The sequence below is a fragment of the Terrapene carolina genome, unplaced genomic scaffold (genome assembly GCF_002925995.2).
Source record: "Terrapene carolina triunguis isolate 2854851 unplaced genomic scaffold, T_m_triunguis-2.0 Scaffold131, whole genome shotgun sequence".
Lineage (NCBI taxonomy): Eukaryota > Metazoa > Chordata > Testudines > Emydidae > Terrapene > Terrapene triunguis.
In genome coordinates, this window is record NW_020664482.1 from 2,007,402 (window position 1) to 2,013,786 (window position 6,385).

Below are 6,385 nucleotides of genomic sequence, written 5' to 3' on the forward strand. Positions count from 1 at the left end.
GGAAGAATCCCATGCACTGCTACAGACTAGGGACCGACTGGCTAAACGGCAGTTCTGCAGAAAAGGACCTAGGGGTTACAGTGGATGAGAAGCTGGATATGAGTCAACAGTGTACCCTTGTTGCCAAGAAGGCCAATGGCATATTGGGCTGCATTAGTAGGAGCATTGCCAGCAGATCGAAGGAAGTGATTATTCCCCTCTATTCGGCACTGGTGAGGCCACATCTGGAGTATTGCATCCAGTTTTGGTCCCCCCACTACAGAAATGATGTGGACAAATTGGAGAGAGTCCAGCGGAGGGCAACGAAAATGACTAGGGGGCTGGGGCACATGACTTATGAGGAGAGGCTGAGGGAACTGGGCTTGTTTAGTCTTCAGAAGAGAAGAGTGAGGTGGGATTTGATAGCAGCCTTCCACTACCTGAAAGGGGGTTACAAAGAGGATGGAGCTCGGTTGTTCTCAGTGGTGGCAGATGACAGAACAAGGAGCAATGGTCTCAAGTTGCAGTGGGGGAGGTTTAGGTTGGATATGAGGAAACACTATATCACTAGGAGGGTGGTGAAGCACTGGAATGGGTTACCTAGGGAGGTGGTGGAATCTCCTTCCTTGGAGGTTTTTAAGGCCCGGCTTGACAAAGCCCTGGCTGGGATGATTTATTTGGGGATTGGTCCTGCTTTGAGCAGGGGGTTGGACTAGATGACCTCCCGAGGTCTCTTCCAACCCTAATCTTCTATGATCTCTAAGTAATGAGACAAAGGGCAGGGGGGAAGTAAACATGGACATTTTTAAAAAGGGTATTAAACATTCCAGGGGAAATATGAGCACAGGAGGCTTAAAGCACTGCCCAAAAGATCAATGCTGCAGCAAGGGAAAGGGTGCACTCTATATAATATTGCCGTGCAGCAATGGCTGCTAAAGTTTTCTGGCTAATAAAAGGTGATAGGCAGATGCTGCTGCCTTTCTGCACTGGAGGCTGTGCATGGAGAAAAGCAATCATGCCTAGCAGGGAGAAGGGAACTGATCATTGATTTCCTTGTCTGTTTCTTTGCTCTATTGACATTCACTCCTGGGATCGGATCCGCAGCAAACCACCAGATGGTCTGGGATGTGGAGGGGGAAAGGAGTGTAATCAAACCTGGGAATTTCAATCAGTCCTTTTTATGGCTGCCTGCATTTCGACGGCAGCAGACAGCACAGTTTTTAGCCCAAACATGCAATCTATTTTGGGGCACTGCTGTTTTTTTCTCTGTGTACCTTTCCTTAGCTAATGATTTCTCCTGAGATTCCCCTTCCAACTCCCAGATACGTTCGGCCTCTCCCGTGCTGGTTACACCGTGCACACCCATTTTCAGTGCTCGGAAAAAGCAGCTATTTTATTGCACTCATGAATATTCAAAGCCCTGCAAGTTAACTTGTATCTGGTGCTTATTAAAAAGGTAGAAATAAAACATTAAGAACATGAAAAAGAAAGATTTCCTCCATCTGTTAAATGACTAGCATGATTAGACGCGAGTGAATTACTACCTTGCTCATTAGAGACACAAGGTGGGGGAGGGAATATCTTTTATTGGACCAACTTCTGTTGCTGAGAGAGACGAGCGTTCAGCCCACAGAGCTCTTCAGCTCACTACACCACTGTTAACTACCTTGCTAGTGAAGTTTAGCCGACAATGTTTTTCTTTAGTTAAATTTCATCCAAAGTCTTTAAAAACAAACCTAAAGAAATGAAAAGGCTGGTCCGGGCCGAATAGTCACCACTATGGATTATATAGGGATGGCAGACAGAAATGTAGAAGGGGAAGATATACAATACTGGCGAAGAAGGAGTTGTTTAGGGAGAAATTAGTAACTATGTAGAATATTATGGAGTTATTACGAAGACTAAACTAATTAGAGGACTCTGTTGTAATGCACCTGACTAAAGAGAACGACTGGAGTGTGAAATGATTAAACACATTAAAAAATCACGCAGAAAGGCCTTGTGGTGATTATTGGGGTGTGGATCAGACTAGGAGCACGTGAAGTGGAAGAAACGAGGGTGGAGACCTGACACTGGGAAGGGCACAGGATCAGCTGATAAGGAAGGTGTCAGTATTAGATGTGGCATCTGTGACTAACCTCGTCCAACTGGGCTCCTGGCACCAGCCATAAAGACTCTCCCCTATTCAGAGCCGCTCAGGAAATGGGTATTTTATTTACTATGGAGAATTTCCATGAACATTCATTTTTTTTGGTGGAATCTTTTGTTTGTTTCTGTCAACAAATTGGAAGTGACTTCTTTCTTTCTTTCTTTCTTTCTTTCTTTCTTTCTTTCTTTCGTACAGTGGTTAAGATAGGACATGTGCCCAGAATGGCAGGGGCTAAGTGCCACTGTCTGAGAGCTGTAGGCTGGCCCCCAGGAGTTTCTGTGCTGGGCAGAATGCTGCTAGGACCTACTCTTAGCCCAAGAGCCATAGTCCTGGCCCGTCACCAAGGTTCTAGGTCCTGGTATCATGGGACTACTGGATGGATGGGACAGACTCCCAGTGACCAGGGGATTTCCTGTGGGCCAAAGCCTGCAACTCCTGTGTGAGTTTTGACAAAGTGTGGGAAGAAGCAACAGCTGTTGCCACCACTCTGGGGTCTGAGCTAGGGGGTGATGTAGCAGTTGTACTAAGATAGTGGCCACGGCCATATGACACTAGGTGGCTTGTGGTGTGGTGGGGAGAAGTAGAAGTTTCTAGGTAGCAGGCGGAGGAGACATTAGCTACGTCTGCCCACAGGCAGGTCTGGATGCAGGCCCTCTTGGCCAGTCCCTGCTCCTGATGAAGCTCGATGGTGACTGGCCAATAGTGACCCATCTAGCAAGATGGGCAAATGCCATCAGCTGGCTGGGAGCAGAATGCATCCTCCCACTTTCCCCCAGGGGACAGGTCTGTACCATAAAGCCAAAGCATGTTCTAAACCCTTGTCTAGAGTCTCCAGTGTGGTAGTTGGACACAGTATAAGACAAGACCTGTCTGTATTTGCTCTTCTCAGGGTTTCAGATGGATGAAAACGATTTTTTAAAAAATATCCCTGTATGTTGGGTTTATGAGTTAGAGGGTTCAGAGTCCAACGTGCTGGCACGACTCTCAAAATGCCAATCACTTGCAACTGTGCTTTCAGCTTTGGAGAGGCAGATTAAATCTGGGGTTTACTAGATAAAATCAAACAGAATGGGAGTCTGGTGGGAAGACACAGCCCAGCAGAGCTGTCAGCATACTGGGAATCAGCAAAATCCTGCTTTCCACCCCCTCACTCTGAGAGGCAGCGACACCAACCTCATCGAAAGAGCTAACAGGCTCAGCCCTGGATAGAGGAGCATTTCCATCTGCTCAGAGAGCTTTGAAAACGTGAGCAGAGACATTCTGTGCGCTATACTTTCATCAGCCAAAATGCTTTCTGCAGATCTCACTTGGTTATCAGCATTGCCTTGTGGAGGATTAATAGAAGTTTCTTCTGTAACACAAACAAAATCTGTGTAAGCAGGGTCTGAATGATCTATCCCCTGACAGTTAGCTGGGAGGGGGAGAGACTTCAGGAGCAAACTGTATTTACATGAACACACCTACTCTGATTAGATATCCAGCAGAGAGAGCGGTGTTGCTCAAAGTGATCAACTTTGGCTGGTGTTGGGTTGCAAATCACTTTAGTACTGAATGCAGGGTGGGGAAATGCTGTTACCAATGTTGTTGTCTTTATTGTATGAATAAAGGGGAACAGAACTGTGCTCAACCTGTCCCAAATGAGGGGGTCACACTCAGCTGAAAGACCTCGTTAAGCCAGGGGCTTGAATGCCAGAGCCCTGTAAAAGTAAGTGGGGCGGGGGGGGGGGGGGGGAGAAAGGTATCCCAGCCAGGAGATGTGGAATCTCCCCAATGGTCCCTGGTCTGATTTAACCTGTTCCTCCCCACTGCTCAAAGAAAGAGCTAAATAGGCTTTGTTAGGGGCCTCTTTGTTATTTTAAATGCTCAATCAGAGCTGAAATCAGTTGTGGTGGGGCGGTGTTTCTAACCAGCCTGTTAAGAGCTAAAAATCACTCAAGGTAGGGTAGTGTTTCTAGCCAGCCTGCAAACAGATGAAAATTACTAGGAGACTGATGTGCAGAGGTTACAGCAGAGAGGCACGTGGCAGCAGAAGGAGACTGACAATCGGCCAGCAAATGATTGGCTGGTGAGGTGGTGAGCAGAATGAGCAGCTGGCGAGGCAGCAAGGAACCGCAGCTGGCATGGCGGCCAGCCAGTGAGGAGCAGCGGCTGGTGGGACGGCCGAGTGGCGAGGAGCAGCAGCTGGCAGGGTGGCCAGGCAGCGAGGACCAGCAGCTGGCAGGGCAGCCAGCCAAAGCAAGTGCTCAGATAGCAGAGCAAGCAAGGTGCCTTCTTCCCCGGGTGGGAGGTGAACTCACACAGATGCACCTCTGAACCCTGGGTCCTCTCTGACCAAGGACAACCCCTGTGAGTGGGGTGTGGTGAAGGAGCAGAGGGGGCACAGAAAAGGAACTTTTGGTTGTAGATCTCAAGAACAGGAGGCAGAAGACACTGCCCCACGCTCTCTGGGGTGGGCGTCCTGCTTACAGTTTTATGATTATCAATCCCGCTTGTGACATTTTCCCTAATTAATGTCGGGTGACTTCCCTCCTTTCATTAAAAGTTTCTTTTCTACACTCAGACTCTGTGCTTGCGAGGGGGAAGTATTGCCTCTCAGAGGTGCCCACAGGGGTGGTATGTAATTTCCCCAGGTTACGGGGTTGGGGCTTGAGCCGGTTCTGTGTTGTATTGTTGAAAAGGAATGCCTAGATATTGAACCCGGCCCTGGTTGCTGCCAGCTCCACCTGGCAGAAGGGTTACATCTGCAAACAGTCTACGTTCTCAACTCACTGTAACATCCTCACTTGAAAAGCCTATTTTTAGTGAAATATTGATGCATCTTTATTTATCCTTTGTTTGTTCTAGATGTGAAACATTTGCCTTCGCTACCCCCAGTGTTGGAATTCTACCAGGACAGACCTCTGGTACCTGTCAAGAAAGGAGATAGGAAACAGGGCCGAAGTCCGCCCACCTTTAATCATGCAAACAGAGTCTCTGATGACAATAGAACTACTCACATGAAGAAGGTGGCTCTAACTGAATTTCTTGGTTACCAGCTCTCATGCTTGGAAGTCAGTCTATGTCCAGGCTCTCTCCACTCTCTCTATCGTGGAGGTTAGGATTTTTTGTTTCCCTTAAATTGTCTTTATTTTCTAAATTAATTTATGAGTTTAGTTTAGTAGAACAAACCGTCGTTTCCATCCGGGCTAAAACACCGTCTGCTCATTCAGTTTCCCATTTTTTATTCAATCAAGACATTTCTAATGTTAGATTCCACTTTGAGAATTCAGACATTTTGGACTCTGTTTTTCAGCCCTTGCATTGAGAACAACAGGACTTTGCCAGTGAGTCAGTGCAAAGAAGACTGCCATGCCAGGGCTGGTGTGCAAAACTCCTTGGGAACCAGTGGACCTGCCTCCATTTGCACAAGCAGATAATTTCATGCAGACTATGCATTTGGCAGTGCTGCCTCCTGCTAACGCTACTGGAACTTTTACTGGGTTGTATAAAAGCATGAAATCATCACTCCCCTTGTGGTTTTGTCACTACACAACTTTAAAATAGGAAGGCGAAGTGCCCTGATAGCAACTCATCCCCATGTCTACTACCGGTTGGTGAATAGGGACTCTTTAAGGGAAACTACTGTCAGGGTCGGCTTTATGACCCGTTGGGCCCGATTCCAATACCTGGCAGCGGTCCGGGGCTTCGGCGTCACTTTGGCAGCAGGGGGTCCGTTCCGGGTCTTCTGTGGCACCGAAGGACCTGCCGTCGAAGACCCCCGGAGCGGACTCCCCGCCGCCGAAATGCCGCCGAAGACCCCCGGAGCGGACTCCCCGCCGCCGAAATGCCGCCGAAGACCCCCCGGAGCGGACCCCCCGCCGCCAAAATGCCGCCGAAGACCCCTGGAGTGGGGCCCTCTTAGGCACGGGGCCCGATTCTGGGAAATCGAGGGAATCAGCTTAAGGCCGGCCCTGACTACTGTATCTTTAAGATACTTCAGTAATTTCACCGTATTTCTCTAGTAACCAAAGATAATATTGGTTTGGCTTTTTTCACTGCCGTTTCACTTTGTACGGGAAGCTACACTACCCACAAAATCTGCTCCCTGCTTGGTATGCTACAGCACTGAAGTAGATAGTCCCTCTTTGGTTCTTTGGGCTAAGACTCATTAGTTTGAGTTTATCAGGTCTTCCCAGAGCAATGGTGACTAATGAGCCTTGGTTCAGGTAATGAAATGATCTCCCTCTTCCATCTGATTACATTGTTCTCTATTATTTT